Source organism: Athene noctua, chromosome 4 (genome assembly GCF_965140245.1).
Source record: "Athene noctua chromosome 4, bAthNoc1.hap1.1, whole genome shotgun sequence".
Lineage (NCBI taxonomy): Eukaryota > Metazoa > Chordata > Aves > Strigiformes > Strigidae > Athene > Athene noctua.
This window is the reverse complement of record NC_134040.1, coordinates 63,974,676-63,998,319: the sequence shown is the minus strand read 5'-3', so window position 1 is coordinate 63,998,319 and position 23,644 is coordinate 63,974,676. Positions and strand designations below refer to the sequence as shown.

General features: G+C 37.1%; 1 protein-coding gene across 2 annotated transcripts in view; it reads left to right on the top strand.

Annotated features, from left to right (window-relative positions):
- The window catches only part of LOC141960316 (serine-rich coiled-coil domain-containing protein 1-like), a 381,350-nt gene that overhangs the window by 333,608 nt on the left and 24,098 nt on the right, over positions 1 to 23,644 (top strand). The gene's annotated exons all lie outside the window — the stretch shown is intronic.

Sequence of the window (23,644 nt, the reverse complement as noted above, 5' to 3'; positions counted from 1 at the left end):
AACTATTTCTTTACCAAGAGGGTGGTCAAAGACTATAGCAGGATTCCTAGAGAGGTAGTTGATGCCCCGAGCCTGTCAATGTTTAAGAATGCCTTTAATAAAATGCTTTTAATAAAATGCTGAAGTAATGAGACAGTTGGACTAGATGATCATTGTTGGTTCCTTCCACCTGAAATATTCTATTCTACTCCTATTCTACTCCTATTCTATTCTATGCCATGCCATGCCATGCCATGCCATGCCAGCATTAAGAGTCTTCATTGACAACCAAGATAACCAACATGTACATTATAAATAGCATGATCAGCTTTGAATCTGTTGCTCATGAAATACAATATTAGCAGCACAATGTTTTCCTTGATATAATGTAGACATAAGTGTACTTTTATATGGGCAAGAAGAAACAGTTCACAGTAGAGTCATTTTTCTTCAGTCTGCAGATGGCTCAGTTTTACTGAGACCAATATTACAGGGAAGGCTAAAAGGACTACTTAATGCAGCACAGGTAATAGACTTTCTTTATTCCAGCTTTATAGAGGTGGGGGAGGAGAATAGGAAATTATAGTAATCCAATAATCAGTTTATCAGCTTTACTGTCATCACTAAATGTCACTGTCATCAGAAGACATTGTTCCAGAATACTTTAGAGGACAAAAGGATGATTTGACAAGCTCAGAAAAGCTATGGATTATGGAGGAAATGGGAGAATACGGGAAGGAGTGAATTTACATATCTGAATCATGACAGATTTATAGTTTAAATATTTCTTTATATTAACTAATAAATTTGTCCCATTTTTGCTGCATCTTTGTTACAAAATGATAGGGAAAACTGAAACTATATTTTCATGAAGTCAAAGGCAACTCTGACAAATATATTTTTAATGTATGAGGAAGGAGAAAGTATGATACATTAAGCATGATAGTGTGCCACTTCAGATGTTAGTCTAGTTTTATATGCTCCAGTGACTCTTTAGCAGTGCAGTAACAAGTAATCTTTGCCTTTTCTTCGGTGTTTTGGAAGCAGGGCTTTTTGCCACAATGCAATCAGTGGAACCATTCTACTCAAACATATATCACATTTAATACATTAAATAATTTTCTTTCATTGCAAATACATGTTCTGTCTCTCCCCAAATATAATTTACTGAAAAGTTACGTTCTTTTATTGTTCTTCTATTTATTTATTCAGTGCCTCTTTAAATAATGACGAGGGTTGTGCTTAGCAAGGAAACAAGGGAATCTGGCAAGAGCTCTTTAACACATAAACCTGCAAGCTGTAGTCCAAACAGATGGTAGTAGGGATACTGAACAAAACATTAGGTAAGGCATTTCTGTGTGCAATAATGAGCATTTCAACTGTGGAGAATAGTTTTCAGTTCCCCTGCCTGTTTTAAGCAGGTAGCTTAGCTGTCTGCTTGAACTAATGCTCATAGACTTTGAAAGGCTAATAAGATCACCATGGAAGGAGCTTTGGTCTGAAATTTCTGTGTCTCTCTGCAAGAGCACTGGTATAATAGATTTCACCATGTCATTATGAGCTAATCTGTTCTAAAAAGTTGTGCCATAAATGAATGCTGTGCCACTAAAGTTGAAAAAGTCAAAGCTATGCTCAAAGAAGAGCACATCAGACAGGTTTTAATTAAAATCCCTTTAAAATAGCTCTTTGAGCAAGAGACTGCATTGTTTTTGCAGACTTTCACTATCTTTATGATTAAAATTGTTTGGCTATTAATGGGACTTGGATTCTCATTGCTTGTTGTTTTCCTTTGAGCTTTCTTTCATTTTGTAGCAGCATTAAAAAAAATCTTTCTTGACTTTTCATAGTTCCTTTCCAGTAATGCGTAAGAGAGTTTGGGTTACTAGCAACAGCAGCTTTTAAAAAGGCCAGAGGGAGGCTTAGGAACTAAGGACATAATAATGGTACACCTACTGCAATCATTAGATACAGAAATTGCTACAGTATATTGTCCTCTTGTGAATAGGACAGAAAATGTTGCTACATAATCTACATGCAGACCAGTAAATATACAGGGAATGGGAAAAGCCATAGGTGAACTGTTTTGGAATGATAAGTAAATGGTTTATTATACAAGGAAATGTTAACAGAGTTTAGTGCTTTTGATTCAGCCCTGTTTTTCAGCTGACGGGTTTTTTAGCTAACATGGAATTCAGTCAAATGTCAATTTACACAAACAGCTTAAAAAGGTATCAATAAGAAGGACAGGGAATTGCAGGTTTCTTTTCCTGCATTACAGAGGAATCAAAGGATTTTGCCTTCTATATGAGCTGTCACTGACAGAAGTTTAATTTAGGAAGAGCTGAACTCTATCATATGGTGTAATAGTGGTTCAGCACAGTGATAACTTGTAGGCAAGCTGTAAGTTTTCTATATCTTCTGATTTTTTTGTTTTGTTTTGTTTTGTTTTGTTTTTTGTCAGTTAGAAGCAATAGCAGGAGTTCCAAATTTTGAAACCAGTTCATGTAGTTTTAGGCAGAACATTCATTTTGGTTCAGTTTTCGGTGAAGAAAAAAAATCAGCAAAGGTTCACAGTTCATCAGTTCTTAATACCACTTTTAATCTTAAGCACATAAGTAATCTTGCTGAAATCCATGACAGTTACTAAAATGCTTCAAATTAAGACTGTTGTTCAAGTGCTTTTCTAGATAAGAACAAGTCATTACTAAATTGTATCACATCATATCCATCAAACAAACAGTAAATCTTCGTTATTTTTATGCCAAGGGACACCTGAAATAAAAGAACTATGTTGACCATTCAAAACAAATAAGCAACTGATATTTATAGTATGTTTGTATAAACCTGTATTTAATTTCATTCAAATCATTCAGCTATCTGCATCTAGAGATGTGGTGATAACAAATACTCAATCTTTGACTACTTTTACTTTGAAAAGTTCCTCATTTGCAGTAGTACATACTTGTGGACAAATATTTGTATACATATTTAATTTTATGAATTAATCATATATCAGAATAGAACTAATGACAGTTAAATATATTTTCAGAAGAATTAAAGTCAGTGAGGCATGTGTAACCTCTAATGCACAGCAGCTCAGGAAAAATGGACTGACTTTATAAAAGTCTTTATAAAACGTACCTACAAAAAGAGTTTAATAGCAGCTAGTGTGGTGCAACTCAGCATCTTGACAGAGGTGAGGATTTAGTTGGAGGGGGAACGATCAGAAAATGCTACAAGAAGTGTGCTACTTTCTCAGCAAGTGATCCAACTTAATATAAAAGCCCTGTAAGAAGTTGAACTTGACAAGTTGTCAGTGAACAAGTTCAGCAAGTGTTCAGTTCATGAAGTTACATTAAATTCAATGAATACATTGAGGTCAGAGAGAGAAGCCCACATTTTCCATTTGATACTTTATTTAAAAAAAAAAAAAAAGTGGAAAGCAATTGTTTTTAATTTTTTAAAAAAAGGAAATAGCTAATTTAGCTTTTTTTTTTTTTTTTCTGTCTTTTACTGCCCTTTGCACATGAGAAATAAATGGCTTCGGACAGCTCTAATGAATGTGTTCTAACAGATATAAATCATAAATTAAAAGAAAACACAAAACCTTTTTTCTCATAGATTCAGAAGTATTGTCTGAGGCAGAATGTCTTACAGATGTTAAATCCCAGATATTGAAACCTGGACCAAAATTTTAGCATTCTTGTTACTTAAATAACAAGATGGAACTTAAGTTCCATTCTGCTCTGCCAGCCCCCTTCTCTCTGTAAAAAGGTGCAATGCAACAGTAGATTGAACTGCAAAACAATTATTCTGCAAAACATTACTTCTCATGTGTATGTGGTGTGCATGCTCACAGTCCCCCTGTGAAACCCTGGTCTTGCTGCACCAACATAATGAATACATTGTCCTCTACATGCTCAGTATGTTGGCTTTTTGGGGGTTTTTTTTAGCTAAGGAGACAGTTTCTGTTTATAAGTATTGTGGCCTTTTCTATTAAGTAGATGTGTTTTCTTCTTTGCTTCATGAAATGCTACTTTTAGTACCAGAATTGGATGATCACAGAACAACTGTTCTATAAAATCCCCACAGTCAAACCAGTGTCTATGTTTAATTACTTAATGGCCTGTTTATTTCTTACAAGAAAACAGATTCCTCTTTTTCATTTTTTTAGGGTTCATTACCTTTGAAAAGGTAAGTTTTTTAACAGATGCCTGAGATAATTGTAAATATGAACCTTACAGTTATGTATATGGATAGCTCCATAAAATCAGTGGAATTCACTGGCTTTTCCTATGTAGTTATAAATTGTGTTTAATAAATTGCTTATTTGCATATCTTACAGATGTAGATTCTGCCAACAGCTTCCCTGCTCTTTCACCTTGCTTATAATGTTTTTGTTTTAAATGGTGAAAGACTGCATTTAGTCTTCTCATTAAGCAGATGGTTTATTATATCATGTTAATTTTCTTTAGAAATAGTAGGTTGGTGCTTTAGCATTATGAGGTTAACAGATGCTAGCACACCTACTTTATCTCTGACTCAGTCGTCTGCTCTTTTTCACTTCCTCACCTGTTTTCAGTAATCTTTGTCCAGCAACATATGCCCTTCACGTTTTCCAGGTGACATTCAGAAGCAGCACTGGCCTGGTGTTTTGAAATCATAAATGTGTGTTTTCCTTTTTCCATATAGGCTCTATTTTTAGAAACTTCTAATGGGAAGGTACATTAGCAATGATGGTAAGCTGTCAGTGCTTTGACTTCACATTTAAAAATTTTTATAACCATTAGGAATTAAAGGAGAACTGAGGTTGGGAAATTAGAAATAAGCAATTATAACTTTCTTTAGTGTATAGGTACTAAAAATCAGGAATACCCCTAAATACACTTGAATCTGTAAGTTCAAAAGATCATACTTCTCTGGAGAAGGAGAGAGCAGAAAAAGATGAAGAATTTAAGATAACAGTAGTAAGACTGCTAAACATCTGGACAAATAAACAAGAAGAAACTTTTGCTGGAAATTTTTCCTCTGCGATAAGGGATTTAAACTTTCTAGGGAGCAGTCAGTCTTCACTTTCACCAACCCACTTTTGGCTGTTTCTAATGCCCCAGAAATGTCTTCCTCCTCAATTGAAGACTAAATCAAATTTGCAAATTAAGCTCTTTGTCTGACCACCAGCTCAGGTGACATTTAGTTCCAGTTGCCAAATTCAAGCTACAGTACTCCTGATCTTGTTTTCCTAATCGTTTACCTCCTTTGTTTTGAAGCAAGACCAGTCTGGTTGGATGAATTTAACTCTTAATTCAGTTAGAAGATATCAGTTCTGTAACTGTGAGAACCCTGTTAACAAGGAAGTCCCTCTTTCACTGTCCTGGCTCTTTTTTCCCCAAAGATTATTCAATTAGATGTTCAAGCATTTGCTTAACTAACAAATTAATACATTTCTGCTCATGCAGAATTGAAAATAGCATATATCTTTAATACAATTAAACAAGGTAAAAGGAAACAGTGTTTTTGCACAGTTATAGTTGCATGTAAAAGAGTAACAGGTACATTTGCATCCTATTAGTTTTGAGTGAGACTGGGACCTGAATGAGGTACTAATGAGAAACATTATAAAGCAGCAATCGATCACTGCTCAAGACCTCATGGCTAGTCAAGCTGCCAGGGCAGTGTGTTAAGCCTTCGTTTTTCTTCTGAAAACCCATTCCCCAACAGCCATGCCTCTGCAAAAAAACACTGCATTTGAACTGCTGAGTTGGTTTGCTGTCTTTTAACAGAAACTGGAGAGCAAAGCTAGGTTTAGTTTTTGAACTCAGTTTTTGAGTTGAGATGAGAATTTAAATATGAAACCCCTAACCTAGAATGAGATATTCACTAAAAATCTGTTACTGAAGCAGTCTCATCTTTAATCTCAGATGCAATGCAAACCTAGAATTATATCCTGGTTTCAGCTGGGATAGAGCTAATTTTCTTCCTAGCAGCTTGTACAGTGCTGTGTTTTGGATGCAGTGTGAGAATAATGTTGGTAACACACTGATGTTTTAGTTGTTGCTAAGTAGCACTTATCCTAAATTAAGGATTTTTCAGTTTCCCATGCTCTGCCAGTGAGCAGGTGCACCAGAAGCTGGGAGGGAGCATGGCCAGGAGAGCTGACCTGAACTAGCAAAGGGATATTCCATACTATAGGACGTATATAAACTGGGAGGGGTTGGCCGGGAGTGTGGATTGCTGCTCGGGCATCGGTCAGCAGGTGGTGAGCAATTGCATTGTGCATCACTTGTCTTTTCTTGAGGTTTCTGTGTCTCTTTTTTATTATATTCCTTTTATTATAATTATTATTAATGTTATTATCTTTTATAATTTGTGTTGTTATATTTTATTTTAGTTATTAAACTGCTCTTATCTCAACCCATGAGTTTTACTGGCCGTATGGTGTTTAGTTGCTGGCTGGGGTTAAACCACGACAAATTATCACTCTGAAAATGTTTGTTGTTGGTTTTTTTTTTTTCCCCCTGCATTCATTTCATTCATTTTAGTGCCTGTTTTCTTAATAACTCATTTACATAACATTCTACCAGGGTCTTCTCTGAATCACAGAGTCCCTTTGAAATAAGAAACATCTGGTAACCCTTCAGATTAGCCTTACAGGAGGCGCAGTGTCCCTTAATGTTTGCCCCAAATTTGCACATTTTAAAGGACAGTCCAAGAAAAAACATCTGTGAATTTTTAGCAGCACCTTCTAGCAGCAGTGTGCATTTTCCAGGATATTTTAAGAACAAAGTGCAGCTATTGCTCAATGAAAAACACAGTATCTGTATTGTACAATTTGATTTTCTGTGCAGTGTATCTGGTGATAACTGTCACACTGATCTCCATAGAGAAACTCTATATTCCAAACCCTATATGAGGAGCTCTAAGGATAATAGATTGAATTGTGCTATCTGCCTAATTGCAGCTTCTGATATAAAATGCAGATGCAATCCTTTCTTACAGCGCAAAATATTTTTAATCTAAAATCACATACAGTCTCTGAACACCTTCTCTGCACCAGTACATTATTCATAGTACCTGATTCTAGATAGGATCTGCCCGTGGTCTGACATAGTTTGAAAGTTTCCCCAAAAATGATGATGCAAGGGAGGTTCTCCAAGAAGAAATCTTGGGGTGCACTTAGAACATCACCCTCTCAGCTGGTCCTGCAGCCAGACAGAGAGGGTCCCATCTAGGTCACCAAATAGAAGCGCAGAAACAAACTCTACAACTCAGAGAGAGTTATAAAGCAGGTATGTCTATTCCAGTGCCGGGGTGCAAGGGGATTTCTCCAAAAAGCTTGCACACCAACAACATATTTTACCAGAAATTTATAGAGTGTAGATATACATACTCATGGAGTCACACAATACATATATATTAAGAAAGTGGAATTAGTTCAAAAGGCTTGCATCAGCAGTTTATGTTATCTTTATGCCTGCGCATTGCCTCCTGGTGGTTGTCCTCAGGGGTCTTCTGCAGGAAGACTCACAGTCTTCCTCATCTTGTACCTTTCACCCCGTTCCTCGGAGCATGCGCAGATTCTTCTAAAAAATTTCTTGAACAACGAGAGTGGTACCAGCCAGTTTACTCACTATCTTATCTAAAAGCACTAGCATACTAGTTGCTACAGTCCATACATGGCTATCTGTACTCTGAAAAGACTCAGCTTGTTAGAACACATCTGCTTCCCAAGGATGTGTCTCTTGTTTTTGACAAACACAGTAGTTCTTGGTAAGTTTCCACAGAAAACTGCTTTGTTTTGAGGAACACAGCAGTCCCTGGTAAGTTTCCACAGGACAGTCAAGGCAAGTAGGATTATTAAGCAATATTCAGGAATCATTATAAGTTGCTATAAGTTACTATAAATTACACAGCAGATGATAATTTCCCTGTATCAATGAACATTTATGATCATAAAAGCTCACGTCTTTATCTTGAAGCTGTGGTTACTGTCTTGTCATACTTTTGTTCCTGCTTTCCGTTCATGTACTTTTCCATGATCGACAACGTGAGATCACTTCCTCCTGTCTTAAGTCCATTGTGATGTCCCCCGATGTTTCTTCATGAGTTCTCCTTGTCTCACTCTCCATGATTGCTGCCTTAGCAGTATTTGCACCCTTCCCTACTTTATATATCCACTATAAAAATGCCAATCTAAAACACCAACTTGCTTTCAATTCTCCTGGACAATCCCTTACGTTCTGCACATCTCTATAAACATGTTCCTGTTGCTGTTAATTTCCACTCATCACACTCAATATATGAAATCACATCCTCAAGTGAATCTTTCCATTTATGTCACTCTTCTGAAAATTAATTCAAAATTAAACTATCTTGTCTTCCATTTTGGCTGGTTTGATTTCTGTAATGTGTGAATTTCAGGTTTTTACAAGGTGATTGGCCAAATGTGTGTCATCCACTTTCAAGAGAGGTGAAAGTGGAAAACCTTTTTCTCATTTCAAAAAAAAAGAAAAAAAAAATCACTTCTGCAAACAGCTTCAGCATCAAACTGCCTGGAAGGAGCATGCTGGAGCATGCTGTGAAACAGAGCCCCAGTCATGCCAGTGTGTCACTGAAGCTGCTTGGTAGTCAAGAGGTCACAGTTGCCAGAAGACAGTCACCGCTGAGTGCTCTTATGGAAAGTGGTTCTGCTTTGACAGATTGTATGAGGATTCAAAAATCACAGCACGCCTATAGTAAAAGTGCATGGGAAGCTACAATGTACATGTAAATACAAGGGACAAATGTGCAGTCAGCCTGGTAAAACCCTAGGATTTTTAAATAAAAATTTTCTTTATAAGAATGCACAGGAAGAAAACTAGCACTTCTTTCATCAAGTACTATAGCTTCATAAAAAAAATATTTCCATATCTGTGATAATTACTCTGAATAAGGTCTCTCTCATGTATATATACACATGTAAACATGCATACATATATAAAAATAACATTTGTGTTCTCATATGTAGAACTCCTGTGGTTTGTCAGCTCGTTCTTGTGGTTGCATCTGAAATGTGCTGTTTTAACACCACCCTACTGGGATAATTCCCTATTTGCAGTACTTAATATCAAACATTATATTATTTTTTCTGTTGGCATTCTTTTTTTTTTGTTTCTTCAGCAGTAACAGTAAACAACTGAACATACAACACTGAAGAGAGAGAAAGTGCCAGCTGTTACTGGAATGAAAAAAAAAAAAATTCTGAGAATTTTTAGCTGTCTTGCCAGTAGGAATACAAAAATGATCATCACGTTTGAAGAACTGACGTAACCTTAGGAGCTTGACTATATCTTTGTCAGTGTTCATCCCATAAAATTTATCAGATCATAGGTGACATCCTCATCTATGGAGCCCGTGTATATGATGGATCTTCTCCTTTGGGTCTTTGTCAGCTGCTAGCAAGATTGTCTCCCTCCCTGCATATTACAGGAGTACACACACATTTCTCTGTACAAACACACATCTCACACAGAACATTAAAACAAAAACAAACAAACAAAAAAAAGGATGAGGAGAAAAGTTTTATATAATCTAGTACAAATCACCATGTCAGTGACTGACTGCTTTATTGATTATATTACATTGGATATTAAAGGAAAAATAATTTTATACAAATTGAAAGTACTACAGTAATTGAGCCATTAAGTAAAAGTAATATGTAGCATATTGGTCTTTATGGGTAGTATTAATCACTTTTAACATCGTATTTCTTGTTTGATTTGTTAAGGTGGCATATTTAGTTTCAGCTCTGGGAAGTTACAGAGGGCTGGGTATAAAATGAGGGGTAGAAATTCAAGAGATTTTCCATATGAAGAAGTATCTCTAGGGAATCATGTTTCAATTGTCAAACAATTGTTGGTTTTGTGTGGGGTTTTTTTCCACCTTATTCTGCCAGTAATATGAATTTTTGTGGGGTCTTACACTGTCCTGCATTTGTCTCACGTGCCTTAAATGCAATCTTAGTGCAGAATACTCTACCCTCTACCTCTTTGTTCCAGGTGATTCATGTTTAAGGTCTGCATTACAGGATTAATTAGTAAATTGAGACAAAATTCTACCTCCTTGTATGGAATTATTTTTCTTCAGAACTTACCTTGGTCATCCTTATCTTTATTTCTTCTTGGAGGCCAATTCCTTCTTCCATCAAAGCAAATGAAAGAAATTCTGTCAATGTGAGTCCTAGCATTTGAGCAGATGGTGGTCAGCAATCACCTTAGGGTAGGTTAATATAAGACAAGACTGACCATAGTTTTTTATGGGTATTGTAAACATGTATATAGCTGTGTAAACACTGTTTGTTATTGGCTACTAAGAGAGATCTTGATTTAAGACCCTCAGATGTGACAGGTAGGATACATAAGTAAGCTCCTTCCTTATATTGTGTACATTGTCAAAAGCTAGATGGCTATCCCAAATCTATATGCTTTGTGAAGCCTGATAAAATTTTGGAATTCTTAGAAATTTTCATAGCTTTTGTCTTCAAACTGTAGGCAACGTTACCACAAAATTGTGACCAACATAGATTCTCCTCTGTGTAAATCTGATGGAGTATCATTAATTCAGTGGGGCTATATGAGATTATTCCTTGTGAGGCTTTTAAATAGGCTGGGAGATGAACTAAAGGTTTCATCAGAGAATGTCACTAGTCCAGTGATTTCTCATGAAGGCAGCATCAAATAGTTGAATGCTATTTGGTTTGAAACGTGGAATGGTTAAATTCCTTTGATCTCTTTTATATCTGAGGCCTAAACATGTACTATCTGATTTTCTTTCTGGTGCCTTCATAATTACCCTCAGTCATGAAAGAAATGAGTTGTTCAGGTTTTTTATTTAAAGAGAGAGATGTATAGTCCCCATGTGATATACCTAAATAGACTGTATAAAGGTTTCAGGTATTGGGGAAAAAGAGCACACGATACAGAATGAGGGTAACGGCTTCCTCTTATATTACTTCCAAAGACCATAAAATTTAGTTGTTCCTCTCACCTATACGCTACAAAAGGCACAAGAAGAACTGCTGGTGGTGGGGAACTGTAGTGGCAGCATCTCCTTGTAGAAATAAAATGTTTTAAGTGAAAGCTTTGTTGATACTCTTGGGAAGTAAGAGAAAATCTTTATCCAGGGAAGCTTTCAGTACAAAATGATAGTTTCAAATACTGAATAATCCAAGCAAACAAGAAAACATATTCACAACACTGGCAAATTCCTACCAACATGTGGGAGGAGTCACTCAGAGTTTGGAGCTCTACTGAGAACTTTCATTAAAAAAATTATTGCGTATGATTTAAGCACCAATGATCCTTCCTAGGCACATAGATCAAATGACTGCAAAGTTTTGCCGTTCCTGTTTCCTTTTATCTCTTTTTATTATTATTATTATTGTACAGTATGCTTAATGCAGTGGGATTGATATGATTTACATTGTATTTGTTCCTGTCTCTAATCACAGAACAATGAATGCAGGTGAAAATTATACAGAAAGAGAAAGAAATGATCACTTTAGTGTAAGCATTAGAGCTAAACAGAGTGCATTTGGAAAGCACGAAGTACTCCATGTGCACTAATGCAAACTGAAGGATCATGTTTCACAAAACTCCTTCATGATATATGATTCTTTGCCATAGGCAAAAACCCAGTCTGCTGGGTTTGTCTCATTTTCCACATAAAGAGTTACGAATTTGGCAGTTTGTTCATCCTGCCCAGCCCAGCCCCATATATTTCAGCATAGCCCCATATCAGCTGAAGATGTAATCTCCCAAAATAAATATTACATTACACACAATATCATTACTAGAGAGGGTGCACTTAAATGCACATTTTTAATAATCTCTCCAATAAAAATTATGTTACCTCCCAGTGGTCACCACATTAGACACTGAATTTAGGACATTAAAAAACACACACTAAAATACATGAAATGGATATTCTAATTCCACTGAACTCACAGTATCTTACTGCTCTGTCACATTGACCTTACAGCTTATTTTGTTTGTGCATAAATTTCCTATGCATTTCTTGTTCAGCAGCCTTGTGTTACATAGAAAACAATTCTTTCTTTCAGGTTTTATCTTTAGCATTGTTATTGTGTTGTTATGAATATCATGTGTTATCACTTGAGAAGCTCTTTCAGCTTTGTAGCTTTCTGTCACCACCCAGAAGACCTTGCTATTTTTTTATCACTGCATTCATGACCAGTGTTTCAGTTTCACAGCTCTGTGCCATTGGAACTTTTTCTCACAATTGCAAGTCAGATCAGCATTGAGCAGAAACACCATTGACATTTGCGTGAGTTATTATTATCAACCTTTGCAGAATACTGGTTTTCAGTTTTCTTTTGTGGAGGGATAATGTGATGTTTCAGATGAAAAGCTGAAGAATTTTATGTATGATAGATGATGTTGTCTTTCATGCTCCCAAAAATATCAATCAGCAGATTTATCCGTAGATGGAGAATAATTTGCCAACCTTTTTAGTCCCTGTCTTCTCCTTTTGTAGTATGAATTCCTGTAATGCACATTCTGTAATGCAAATGTCATCGGCTGAATTTCCAAAGAACATAATTCATGACTTCGTATTAATGAGCATTTTTTAAATATAAATAGTGGTAATGCAATACTATGTTCTCTCCTAGAGTTCTGGTTTATAAATGACATTGCCACAGGTGTTGATGTGCTATGTATTTTCCAGGGTAATTTCTTATATAAGCCTATGATTATTATTTTTTTTAAAAAAAGAAAAAGAAAGAAAGCAGAAGAAAAAAGTTATTTCCCCATGACTTCATTATCAAACATGAGACTTTTTTTTTTTTCTCTCTAGAAATAGATAGTGGAACAAAGGCTACATGCTGTTTAATTTTTATTAAGGAAGTTTTGTGGCTGACACACTTTGACGATTGGATTGAATTGAATGAATCAGTTAAACATTAGAAACTCAGAAAGTAAATTCTGAGAAACAGTGGAAGAACTGTTCCAGGTGCCCCATCTCCATTTGTGTCATCTAGAAGGCAGAATTCTAACACTTTTTTAAAGAAGAATTTGTTACACCTCTGGTACTAAACTAAAGTAATCCCAAAGCAACCTCATGTTCCCAAGAGTTTTATCCTGCAGTGACAGTTTTGCCTTGTGTATCTGAGTCTTGACCTGCATGTTTGAGGGTGTGTTTGAGCTGACTTTCCTCCTGGTGTAACTGTGGCTGATTTTGCACTCAAGAGCTATTTCCAATGCAGAGATGGGGTCTTCAGGCAACTTGTTACCTCTGTGTGGGCACTGCTGAACAGGACTGGGACCTGGTGTGAAGTTCTCTGCCTGTTCAGGGTGTGACATGGACAAGTCCCTAGCATGGCACTGCGAATCAAATCCTAATTAAAAAAGAAAAAAAAAAAAGGGGGGGGGGGGGGGGAGAGGAATACATATGCATACAAACTGTGTGAAATCATATTTAATCTGGAAAAAAAACAGTCTTCCTTGTCTTAACCTATCATTTTAAAAATTATTTGTTCCACTGACATTGCTCATGGCAGAATCACAGAATCAACTATGTTGGAAGGGACCTTGAAGATCATCCAGTCCAACCATTAACCTAACATTGACAGTTCCCAACTACACCATATCCTTCAGCACTATGCCAGCCCAACTCTTAAACACCTCCAGGGATGGGGACTCCACCACCTCCCTGGGCAGCCCATTCCAACGCCTAACAAGCCCTTCTGGAAAGAAATGCTTCCTAATACCCAGTCTAAACCTTCCCTGGTGCAAATTGAGGCCGTTCCCTCTTGTCCTATCGCTTGTTCCTTGGTTCAAGAGACTCATCCCCAGCTCTCTGCACCCTCCTTTCAGGTAGCTGTAGAGGGCGATGAGGTCTCCCCTCAGCCTCCTCTTCTCCAGACTAAACCCCCCCCAGTTCCCTCAGCCGCTCCTTGTACGACCTGTGCTCCAGACCCTGCACCAGCTTCGTTGCCCTTCTCTGGACACGCTCGAGTCATTCAATGTCCTTTTTGTAGTGAGGGGCCCAAAACTGAACACAGGAATGGAGGGGCGGCCTCCCCAGTGCCGAGTACAGGGGTAAGATCCCTTCCCTGTCCCTGCTGGCCACGCTATTGCTGACACAAGCCAGGATGCCATTGGCCTTCTTGGCCACCTGGGCACACTGCTGGCTCCTGTTCATCGGGCTGTCAATCAACCCCCCCAGGTCCCTCTCTGACTGGCAGCTCTCCAGCCACTCCTCCCCAAGCCTGTAGCGCTGCTGGGGGTTGTTGTGGCCCAAGGGCAGCCCCCGGCATTTGGCCTTATTGAAACTCCTCCAGTTGGGCTCAGCCCATGGCTCCAGCCTGTCCAGGTCTCTCTGCAGAGCCTCCCTACCCTCGAGCAGATCAACACTCCCACCCAGCTCGGTGTCATCTGCAAACTGATCTGCAAACTGACTGAGGGTGCACTCGATCCCCTCGTCTAGATCATCAATAAAGATGTTAAACAGGAGTGGCCCCAAAACCCAGCCCTGGGGGACACCACTCGTGACCGGCCACCAACTGGATTTAACTCCGTTCACCACAACTCTTTGGGCCCGGCCATCCAGACAGTTTTTTACTCAGCAAAGCGTGTGCCCAACCAAGTCTCGAGCAGCCAGTTTTGCCAGGAGAATGCTGTGGGAAATGATGTCAAAGGCCTTGCTAAAGTCAAAGTATACAACACCCACAGCCTTTCCCTCATCCAATAAGCAGGTCGCCCTGTCGTAGAAGGAGATCAGGTTTGTCAGGCAGGACCTGCCTTTCATAAACCCATGCTGACTGGGCCTGAGCATCTGGTTGTCCCGCATGTGCTGTGTGATGGTACTCAGGATGAGCTGCTCCATCAGCTTCCCGGGCACCAAAGTCACACTGACAGGCCTGCAATTTCTCGGATCATCCTTCCGACCCTTCTTATATATGGACTTACATATCAGTCGGGACCTCCCCGGTCAGCCAGGCCTGCTCGTAAATGATGGAAAGCAGCTTGGCGAGCACCCCAGCCAGCTCCTTCAGCATTGTTACAAACATGCTTCATTGTTACAAACATGCATTATAATCTGGTTTTGAAAGCATTTCTTTTGGAGTCCAGGGACAAAAGGTATGTGTGGGAACAGGGGAGGAGCAAAATAAAGATAAAAATCTGATCTTGATGAACACAGTATGTGTAGAGAAACAAGGAATATCTGGAGCTGGAGCCTAATATTCTGTTTACACCAAATAACACATTACTGAATATGAATTTAATGACACTAATTAAAAGGATTTTTACATAAAGGAGAATAGATATAATAAAAGTGTTATTGGTTTATGAATAAACCCAGGGAATAAAAGCCAATTCATATGATAGTGGTTAAAAACAACAGTAAGTGAAGACAGCTTTGAATATAATAATTTAGAATTTATTTTGGACCATGAACATTAAGTTACATTAACAGTAATTCTTGTCTGTGCTGTTATGGGCCACTAAAACAGTCTATCTTTTTATGTATTTATCTCCAGCAAGAAATGGATGTTAATATGCCACATATGTAGTTGATAAAAATATAAAATTTGAAAGGGGAACGTTTGACTTTTTCTTTAATAGACATACACGATAGAACAGATGGATTTGATTCATTTTTCCATGCATCTTTAAAAAGCTCTTAGTTTTCAGACCAATCATAAGGCATAGCTGGCATCTAATACAACTCATAGTTCTATTAGGTGAACAAAATGTGAAAAGAAATTTCCTTCTGAGTTTTGTCCTCATCTTTCTATCGTGTGCACCATTTATTTTTGGCTTTGTTGTTGTTCTTGGTTTACAGGAGAAGGGGAAGTGTACAAAGAAAGTTGCACTTTTATGGCATAGATGGTAGAAAACCACTATTCTTCCTCCAAAAGCAACTTAAAGTAGTTACACAAATCAGCTTAGAAGAGATATTCAGCTACAGAAAATCCTCATATCAGAGAGCTAACCCAACCAGGGCAATATAGACAGGGCCTCGTTGCAATGCCCAACTGTTTCTAATTAATCATGCTGTGCTAGTTCCAAACTGCAGGGGTTGCAAGCACTACAGGTTTGCTTATTAATACTTGCTAAGTCTTTTGTGGCTTTCCTCCACCAAGCTCCAGTGGAATGGATGCCAGAAAAGCTCATGAAAACGTTTATAGTCAAGGAATTACATGCTAAAATAGAAATAAATAAGTAAACAAAAGCAGAAAATTGTGGCAAAGATTTCACTGGTTTATTATTCAAACATACAAGGAGTAGTATTGGTGTTCATCTCCTTCAAGGGAATGGTTGAAATTTCTGCAATTAGAATGAAGTGAAATTTAATTATGCACATCAGAATTCTGCACGTGAGGAAAAGCTAACATTTTCCAAACTGGTGAGAAGAAAAAAGCTTGCAGCAAAAATTAAAACCCAGTGAAACAAATATGTCTCTTCCATTCTATTCTTTCCCACTTTTTATACCCTTCCCCCTTCTCTCTTTGAATTTTGTTGTTGTTTTTCTCTCAGTGTTCAATATCAACAATACTTCCCTTCTGGCTTCTAAAATGTTATTCTCCCCATTATGCAGATCAAGAAAAAGCAAGTGCAGAGCTCTAGATGCACGTTTGATAGTTTTTTTCTAAAAATAGGTGGTCTCTATGGCAATATTTTACAGTGCCCTTGAAGGTGAAAATTCAGTTTTGCTAAGCAGAAGTCTTTCAGCAAAAATGACGGATTTCACTTTTGTAAGGAGATGGCTATTGTCAAAGCTGTATACTCAAAAAGTTAAAAGAATTCAGAGAAATATGTATTTTAAAAAGTCAGGAACTAGACAAACTCTTCCTCTAGAAACTGTTGCGTGTTACTATTTCATTACCTTGATATTATTCTTTGTCTCCTTTTATTCAGCTCTACAAAATTGCATAGTTTGATTTTCTTTATGACAAAAATCCTTATGAACTGTCTTTATAGAAATCATAGAAATGAAACACCGAAAAAATTCTCCTTATCACTTCATGAGTTGCTTGTGGTTTTAGGTGTCTCAATATTGACTACCCGTATATGGAACTTGTTGTAATGAGCACCTTTTATTTGTCTCTCTAATCAGAAGCAATGTTACTTTTATCTGATCCAATTGTGTTATCATGACTCACTGAAAGAAATGCAAGTTTAGCTTTAGTTAGGGCTGAAAGATTGGAACCTTCATTGCATTCCAAATAAACGGTAGCTCTTTGCTGTAATGTTTTATACTCTTGTTTTGGCTTCTAGCAGAGCTAATGTGGGAAATCTCAGAGTGACACGTCTTTAGTGGCCATCAAAGTGTTTCCTGTGTGTTAAATCAGGTTTTCAAAATCAGATATACCTGTCTACTTGTATTAACTTGCCCGTTTTACCTACAGCTATATAACTAAGAGGCATATGCAAATCAAATACCGCGATGCAAATGTAGTCCCTAAATGTGAGCTTTCAGGGAACAGATTTTGTCCTTTAATGCAGTTATTAGTTATCTACTCGTTGCACACTAGTGAAGGGGACAGTATAAAACAGAACCCAATTTTGAAGACTCACAGAGGTCTTATGATTTATAAAGCCGCGGAAGTGATGGACAAAATGATTGTTTTTTCTTTCCTGATTTTAAATTAGGTAATATCCAACAGGAAGCATATAGGAAATGTGAGCATAGAATATGGGATTTTAAAGAAGTATTTTTACAGAAGTATAGGTATCATTCAAATTATTATTAAAGGGAGGAATGAGGAGGAGTACTAAATAGGTTTGTATGTATAAAATTTAAAATAGCTTTTCTGTTGCATGATTGACTTCGAATGGAAAATTAATGTAAAAAAGCCCATGATATCAACAACACTAATAAGAAAATGTGTTACCTACAGTCCATTAAATCATCAGACGTGGTTTAGTCTTGTTTTTTTCACATGTTTTAGTTCGCTGGTACAGCACAGGCTAAGATCAGTCTTACAACAGGAATATTAGAAATTTCAAAATTGAACTAAAATGCAAAAAGGCTCTAAAATTAGAAACATTCATTTTAGCAGTGTTTTTAGCTCTAATAAAATAGTCTAATGGCTGCAATGCTGCCAACCAATTAGCATTGTAAGAATAAGAGAAAATGTCTGCTCATGACTACAGTTCAGGATAAGGTAAAGCATTTGTTATGCTCAATTCCTATAATGTGGGAATTGCTGAAATTAGTACGGGGGGAATTTTAAATTATGTTTCTGTACTCACAGAGTTTTGTAGCCTGATGTGTATGTGCAAGACATGAAAAACCAAAGTGACAGATCCCAAATACTTGGACATATATTCTACTGTGCATCTCATGAAGTCAATAAATAAGGAATTTTATATCACTTTATCAACTGTATGTCCTCTAGTATTTTTCATTAAAAAACACTAAGAAGGGACTGGGGGTACGGGGAGTGGGGTGGGATAAAGAAAGAAGCAAATTTGGTTATGTACTGATTTTCAGTGTGTACATATGTACCTATATGTCTAGAACACATATAATGTTATCATGTTAGTCTTTGTGAATTCTTGGATGCTTTCCTAATAGTAACCATGGAGTTAGAAGCTTTGAGAAAGCCCTAAAATTCATGCGTATGATTTTCAGTGTCAAGTCATGTCACATCACTACCTAGTGTATCTGACCCTCATAGCATCAGAAGTAATCTGTATTTGCATATGGTCCTGCTATAATGAATTAATTTAGCAAAAGCTTGCCTTAAGAATCTGTCTAGTCCTGTCATTATTAAATAAAACTTCTCAGCTATGTGCTATTTAAGTGATTATGAAGCCCCATAGAATCATATAAAAAATGTTTCTTTAAATCAGATGTGGCAAACTAATATGAATTAAGTGTTCTATATTCACATCAATTTTAGCTTTATTTTGCATGAGCATTGTATGATTAGATGTTGCAATGGGAAATGCATTAGATGTTGTGACAAGACTTATCATGAGAATATTAGAACCTGCAAAGATAATTTGCAATGCTGCTCCTGTTATTTCTTTGTCTTAGAAATAGAATTTAAAAGAATCTATAACCAGTCTGTTTAGCAAGGTTATTTTTTTTTAGAGGATCACAAAACCACTCACTGGAATGATAAGCTATCAGAACAACATGAGAATTACTTTTTCTGTTAATGAGAAAGTCATTGCTTGATTTTCCTTGGTCTAGGCTAAAAAAGATACTTTTAATGAATTTTACTTGGGTTCATTCCTTACTGTGTCACATGCTTGATGCATGTTCTGAACATTAGTATTGACAGAACACGTTGTAGATATTTACAAAAATTCACGTCAGAGGGTAGTGAGAGGAATTTATTTACTTTTTGTATGTATATTACATTTCTTCCCTGAAGCACTTCATATCCCAAGAGTGTTTTCCTCTCCATTATGAATCATTTTCATACCCACTGAACACTGAAACTGCTTTTCAGATTAAGAATAAAAAATACATTTTTAAGGCAACAAATCTCGAAAACAAAGGCGTATACACAATACTTACATTGCTGTAAGACTTTATTCTTCTATAAGTATGAGGAAAATACTCACCAAGTCAGGAATGGAAGGCTTATGAGAAGCTTATTTGTTCTTTTATTATTCACACTGATAAAGCAAGGAAACTGTGAGGTTTGAAATGCTACTCTCAAACCTAAAAGGCATTAGTTTGTTGTTTGGGGGGCTGAAAATACATTTCAGGTTGTACTGAACAACTTTGGTAATACATCTGTAAGTACTATACTTCAGTGAAATATAGTATGCAGATAACTCTAAAGGAATAACTTCATGCTAATAGTTTGCTGACTTTTTAAAATTTAAAAGTGTATACTACAAGTCAGTTCCTTCTCTGAACGTTATTGCTGTGTTCAAGTAAAGGAGATAGAATTTATAGACACATCAAAAAATACATCTCGTTATTCATTGCAAGTGATCAACATGACCTGTGAAGATCAGCTCTCAGCATACTTTTGTGCATCATGTAAATAGCAAAGCTGTGCAGAGTGTATTCATTGATGGCTTTATGAACAGACATAGAGATGGAAAAAAAGTTATGTTGAATTATTAATACTAATTTTGCCTTTATGTCCCTTCCCTTCCCTTCCCTTCCCTTCCCTTCCCTTCCCTTCCCTTCCCTTCCCTTCCCTTCCCTTCCCTTCCCTTCCCTTCCCTTCCCTTCCCTTCCCTTCCCTTCCCTTCCCTTCCCTTCCCTTCCCTTCCCTTCCCTTCCCTTCCCTTCCCTTCCCTTCCCTTCCCTTCCCTTCCCTTCCCTTCCCTTCCCTTCCCTTCCCTCCCCTCCCCTCCCCTCCCCTCCCCTCCCCTCCCCTCCCCTCCCCTCCCCTCCCCCTTCCCCTTCCCCTTCCCTCACCCTCTCTCTGCCCAGCATTTTCTGCCCTTTCCTAAATACATTTTTCCAGAGGCGTCACCATTTTAGCTGAGGGGCTCAGCTGGGCCCTGCGGTGGATTGGATGGAGCCAGCTAGAATTGGCTGCGTCCCGCACAGGGCAGCCCTGGCTGTCCTCACAGAGGCTGCCTTATAGCCCTCGCCACTACCAAAACCTGAACCACTGCACTCAGTACAGGCACACAGAAAGATTATGCAAAGGAGGGTCCATTTAAGCTCCATTGCCTTCTCCTTTGCTTCATCCCGTGAAATAGTGTAGGTAGGTAAAGGCCTCCATGCAGGGGTGCAACAAGCCTCTTTGGACTTCACCATGGTGTAGCCTCCTTAGCTAGAATAAAATTTGTTGGGTGGTGAAAAGCATAAAAACTGGGAATTGCTGATTCAGAGATGTATGTTCTCTAATTAAATTGCAGAAAGTAGTGTAATGTAATCCTTACTAATGCTTTGTTAGTAACGCATTATTATAAGACTGAAAATGGAAAACAGCATGCATTGACTAAGTTGACCATTTTATTACACAGCATAAGCTAACTGAGATTTCTGTTTCTTCTTGGGAGCTTTTCTGAACAAGATCATTACAGAATATTGATTAGTCATAATTACAGTATGTTTCTCATTACTGCTTGACTGAACAAAATTTAAAAAACAGCAAAATAAGTTGCTGTAAGTTATAATCTGTCTTGACATTCTCTTGAAAATACAGAGGTTGTGTTTCAATCTTTCCCCTGGCAAATTTGAACTGTAATGTTAAACTGGAAATTTGAATGTTGCTTCTCATAATGAACATTAGGAGTGCTATATGGGCTCAAAGCTCTCGGTTTTGAACACAATTGGATCCAGATTTAATTTTGACTCCCACAAGATGGTAGGTTTGCAGCTTTACTGATTAAAATGCAGTAATTTTTTTTTACAACCTCTGCCATTATAATCCACATTGTTTTCTTTGGAGGACTGTTGACTATGCTGCTGTACAACAGTTTTATCAGCAGACTGAGACACTCTGTGTACTTGCTGAGAAAGAAATGGGCTGAAAATATTCTATAGCTGTTTCAGAAATGAAGCTTAAAGTATTATCTATTATGTGGTGTACAGTATAATGCTAACTAAATTAGTATTTCATGAAACAATTTGATGATGTTTTTAATATACCTCAAAAATAATTTATGTGGTTTTGGAGTTTGTCATGGGACTGCTACCACATTTGAGTTGTTAGTCTATGTTTTTCCTTTTCCCATGTTTTGTTACTATTTCCAGCATTCTGTAGTCTGAGTGGTTTCAAAAAGCCAAATTTCTTGCTTTAAATCAGTTGTTGCTTTTAATGCTAATGAATTTCATGTCCCCAAGAGGGAAAAGGGTGCATTTTGATTCTTGGCTGCAAGAAAGTTTTGACCACAGGGAGCTGGTCATAAACCACAGCAATCTAAACAACTCCCCATCCCCTGTAATGTGGGTGACAAAGAATCTCAGTGGCTAGGATTGTCATTATTCAGGTGGACAGTTCTTTCTAGCTTTAAGAGAACCTCTCAGGTAGGTAGGTATCTCTACTTTGGTAGCATAAACAAGAGTTTAAGATCTGTAATATTTAGATATGTCTAATTTATAATACATTACAATATGCCAAACCTCCCTGAATTGCATGCTAAAGTTTCATGTCATTTTTATGAAACTATTTTTTTCCAAATAAAATGTGGCAAACTGACTGCCATGTGCTGTAAAATTAGAGAACTGCGACAATTTTCAATGAAATGACAATCCCAAATTTATATTAAGAGTACAATAGATGATTGTGCTCTATGTTATAGTCTTTTCCTGTTCCATTGAAGTCTGTGATGAAGGAGAAGGAAGAAACACAGAACACAGAATTGCAGCAACCCACTGGGGTCCTGACCTAAAGCCTAGTGAAATCAAATTAAGTTGTTCCTGTTTGTTTCAATGAGAACCAAAGTATCTTGAATGTGAACAACTGGCTTCATTAATAAAGTTAAGAAAAATAAAATGGCTTTCTGTTACAAATTAATTAGCTTCCTTTTTAAATTTTTATTAAAATAACAAGAGGAAATAATAACATGAAAAACCCTGTTTATTTAAATATTCCCTAGGACTTGGTCTCCAAACTGAATTTAAATACTACATCATTACATTTTATTGGGACTTTTCAAAAGATTACATACCATGATCTCCCTTTCACAAAGGGTCGATTGGAGTTACTGAAATTGCAAAAGGTCCTTTATAATTCCTCCAGTTTTTAAGGTTTAGTACAAAACTTTAACAAAGCTCAAACCTCAATCATTAGAGAAATCTTTTGAGGTTTTTCTTTTAAGTAATTGCTTTTAGTGGGGATATTATGTCCATTGAAATTCAGCCTGCTGTCCTGCCACATGATAATGATATAATGTGGCAAGAATACTGGAGCTTGGTTTGAAAGGCAGAATGATATTTTTGTTATTTCCAGGTAAGCACTCAGTCTTACTTGGGATATATCACTGCACGATGAGAGTAGCAATATGAGCTTCTCTTTTAAAATGTATAATATAGTAAGGACCTTCTTTCCAGCAGGGACCTAATGTGCTCTGGAACTCCCTACATACTAAAAAATTCAGAAATAAATCCCAATTACTAAGGGCCTTATTCAGAGCTCTCTGAAGCTAGTGGGTCAATTTGTAAATTCCATAGTAAGAAACTACTGAGTTATATCATTTAATGGCTGAACTGGAGCCTAAGAACCAGCTTAAGAATTTTATATAACTGCACCTGGAAATATAAATTAGATTCTTTCTACATATTTTTTCAAGTTAATATATGTGATAGTTATCAATGCTGGGAAGGAAGGGCAGAAGTTACCCATTTCAAACAGGAAAGCAGTCCTGAATGAATGAAAAGACTGTAAAAGTAGCTATGAATTTATATGAATTATTAAAAGAAAGAGAAGAAAAGGGGGGGGGGGGGAAGGGGAAGATAAAGAAGATCAGAAATTTGAAGTAGGATTAAAGATGTTTTTAACAAATCCACTCATACCACTGATGGAGGTATACACTGACTTCAGAAATTTAGGTCTCAAACAAGCTTATTGGAAAAAATTCATAGCTTAAGCATGAAGCATTAAAATAAGTCTGTAGGATTGTTTTAAAAACACTATGTGCAATGGATGTAAGGATATATGTATGAAATATATACACCTTATACAGTTTTTTGTGACAGCCTGAGGATACCATTATGTGGCTTTTTGCGCAGA